Source organism: Lactuca saligna, chromosome 8 (genome assembly GCF_052625555.1).
Source record: "Lactuca saligna cultivar CGN05327 chromosome 8, ASM5262555v1, whole genome shotgun sequence".
NCBI classification, from domain to species: Eukaryota; Viridiplantae; Streptophyta; class Magnoliopsida; order Asterales; family Asteraceae; genus Lactuca; species Lactuca saligna.
Window position 1 is genome coordinate 75,564,057 of NC_136424.1, and position 3,784 is coordinate 75,567,840.

A 3,784-nucleotide genomic window follows, 5' to 3' on the forward strand; every position below is an offset into this window, starting at 1 on the left:
TTTGTTCCTAAGAAAAGAGACAAGCTCGATTTCATATGTACCAGTGGCATTAGGCAGCAATACTGCTAATTCTTGCTTGAAACCGATAAAACCAAAAGCATATTCTGGTACAATACTCAGAAGAGCTACTTCACCTTTCTTCATCATCATCACAACTTCTTCAAGCCTATCAACTTCCTGCTCTTTATCTACCAACTTAAATTGAAAAACAACCCCTTCATTTGGGAGGTGGAATCCCGCCCCTTCTTCCACGCTTTTCTGGAGGACTTTCTTGTCATCTGTAATATCTGTAGAGACCCTCCATGATATTATTTGTAGTGTAGCATTTGCAGGGATGGAACCTTCATTACCAAATGCGGTTTTGCCCTTCTCTCTAATTCCATATTTTAGTATGACTGTAGGGATGACCTTGTCCCCCCTCAATCTGGTGTTTAATTTCCATTTAGCAATCTCTATCTTATCTTTATGGAAGAATTTCATAGCTTCTCGCAACAATCAGATCTTCTGATGGGACCAACTGTTGGCTTCAAGGTCTCCATAAGCTTTGGTTGTATCATCCTTCATGAAAACAAGATTTGAATAACCAGTAACACATGCCTATTTGAATAATAGTGTCTCAACCATTTTGAGGGATTGATTGTATCGATTTTCAGAGAGAATTCCATGAAGTCTGTTGTTCAAACCAGAGTTTTCAATACTACTGGTAGCCAATTCTTGGTATATATCTGATGCTTTTATCTTACACGTGGATTTATAAAATTGGGTTAAGCGATCAATAGACCGCAGGGAGATTGCAGGTACAAATAATTTGTCTTTTAAATTCATGGTGAGACAAGAGTCCTCATCGTGAAGATCATTGTGTTGTGTTTTGGTTTCTGACTCAGAATTCGAAGTCATAGATTTCAAGAAAGTTGAATAGTTACATTTCAAATTTGAATCCTCGTCTTCCCCTTCTTTGTTAAACAGGCTCGTAGTAATGACATTACAAATAGGGATGGCAATCAATTTTGGCGATTTGTAGGGTTTTAGTGGGAATTGAAGATACGCAGTATTGGGTAGGAGTGCTTGAGTGGTCTGTGAATTAGGCCCTATTGACTAATCGTTCAAATCATGTGGGCCATAGTGCGAATTGAAATTGGAGCCAAAAGTATAGTTGGATACCTTACCATTCGTGCTTGGACGAGAATTTCTTGGTGAACCTGTTCTTCAAAGTTACAGGTATGTATTTATTTACTTTTTTTTTCTTATAAGAGTACATTACAGTTTTGGTCCCCAAGCCTTCATTTTTCCGCAATTTTGGTCCTTTTGAGGTTTTTGTCATGGGTTTTTGTCGAGGGGTAAGGGCAAAATTGTTATATATATCTTTTTTAAAGTCATAATTCTTTGTATTATAAATTTATTTTTATGTAACTAGGTACTCAATACATTCAGCAGTCATATAAAATGAGTGAAGCATTTCCATTAAAGTGGATCAATAAAAAATGGAGAGAAGGGTTTCATGTCACTGCTATGGCAACTGCGGGAAGTAAATGGGCAATTGTTATGTCCCGTGGTGCTGGATTTTCTGATCAAGTTTTTTTTTTTTTTTTTTTTTTTTAGAGATTTAAAACACAGCTCCTTTACAAGATTTGAGTCATAATTTTTTTAATAATAGTGTTATTGTGTTGATTTAACAAAAGTTTTGGTGGGTTAATTGGTATTTTTATGCATATTTAATAAGTGATTGATGTGAATTGTTTCAGGTTGTGGGGCTCGACTTTTTGTATCCAAGTGAAGGTATTCATAGAAGATGGGATGGTGGATATAGGATAACATCAGCTGCTGCAACGTGGCACCAAGCTGCTTTTGTTCTTAGTGTCCCAAGAAGAAAGCCTGCAGATGAGACACAGGAAACATTGCGCACTTCTGCGTTTCGTAGTACACATGTTAAGTCACCTTTCCTTTCCTTTCCTGTTTTATTTTTACAATAATAATAATAATATCATTTCTTATGCATGACATACATACATTTCATCAGTATTTTAGTTTCTAATCATTATTTGTTTCATTCCTACTACCTTTTTAAATGCATAATAATATTTTTTTTTTATAATTATTATTTATGAAGGGGAATAGCAAGGCACTGCAATTACCTGGGAGATCTGTTATTGGCACTATCCTTCAGCTTACCCTGTGGGATTAGGTAATTTTGCAACAATTTAAATTTATTTATTTATTATACCATTCTACTTAAATTTAAATTTATTTGTTTTGACTTGAAAAGTCAACTACTGTATATGATATTATAATATGAAGCATGTGATTACAGTTCTCCGGTTCCATATTTTTATCCAATTTATCTTCTGATTCTGCTGATCTGGCGAGAGAGAAGAGATGAATCCAGATGTGCACAGAAACACAAAGAGGTGTGGGAAGAATATCGCAAGGTTGTTCCATGGACAACTAGTGTTCTTTGTGGGTATGTGTTTGAACTTTGATGCAACAAAATTTGAGGTTTTATTTCCTGTTTGCAATTTGTATGTTTTGTTAATTTTAGTGGATAAAGACCTTGTAGTTTGTTTCGTGTATTTTGTGCATTAGGTAAAGTTGATGGAAGAAAGGAATATGAAGCCACTTGATTCAAATCTTGCAACATTATCAACAAGATGCAGCAAAGACTTGGAGTTGAATTTGTCTAAGTCAGTCTTGAGTGAGATGGGCCAATGCGTAACTGCTTATCCATATAGTCTTAAAGAATTATGAAAGGCAAGATGCAACTTTACTTAGTTGGAATTTGATGTATAGAGATTAGATGCAAATTTAGATATTGTAAGAAATATAATTGTATGACATTAAATTTTATGCAATGGATTGTATTTTTTGTATATGATATTTTATTTCTATTATGAGACATTAAATGCAAATTTAATTTAAAAATTAATAAATATATAAATATATTTTTTTAGAACATTTAAAATTATGATACGAAAAATGTGTGTCATCTTCATTTATGATATGGCCTTTCTTGACAGGGGCTTCCTTGCTACGCATTGCGTGTCATAAACACGCGCGTCGTAAGGTTACGACACGCAAATGCGTGTCGTCTTCCTTTATGACAGGGCCTTCCTTGAAACGCATTGCGTGTCGTAACTGCACGTCGTAAATGCGTGTCATAAATGCGTATCGTAAATGCGCGTCGTCTCTCGTTACGACATGCCCTTCCTTGACGCGCATTTGCGCGTCGTCTGAGCGTTTTACGACGCGCAATGAGCATCGTAAAAGGTTGTTTTTCTAGTAGTGCCACTACTAAGAAATAAAGAGTAAACTTCAATTTTGGTGATAGACGACATTTTCCTATTTCCCATAATTAAGTTTATCTTCCCGTGCTCCACATCCCTACTTTTTTAGTCCCTGCAAATCAAGATAAATGTGAAATCCACAACCTATATCAAGAACCCAAAAATTATCATGCGATGAGTTATTAGAAAGAATAGTAAAAATACATGTGTAGGTGGGCTTTATCTTCCCATCCTTAATGTCCTTAAAGTATTTGGGGTAGCTTCATTTCTGGTTCCCGTTTTCATGATAGCAAAAGCACTCTGCTTCCTTTGGATTGGTAGAGGGCTTAGCAGGACCACCTTTGGTTCCACTAGAAAAGGATCCATCATGTAACTTTCCCTTGTAGCTCTTGGAAGGAGCCTTCCTTTTCTTTCCCTTCCCATGTCCAATTGCCAGAATAGGGGCAGCAGTAGTAGTAGGAGTGGATACAACTAACTTGCATTTCACGTACCTTTCTGCAGTTCTT

At 35.9% G+C, this 3,784-nt stretch overlaps 1 long non-coding RNA gene across 1 annotated transcript; it reads left to right on the forward strand.

Annotated features, from left to right (window-relative positions):
- Positions 1-1,752: 1,752 nt before the first annotated feature.
- Positions 1,753-2,789, forward strand: LOC145008161 (uncharacterized). The gene is made up of 3 exons (XR_013663281.1): positions 1,753-2,182; positions 2,309-2,458; positions 2,581-2,789. It is a non-coding gene; the product is annotated as an uncharacterized LOC145008161 (long non-coding RNA).
- Positions 2,790-3,784: the final 995 nt, after the last annotated feature.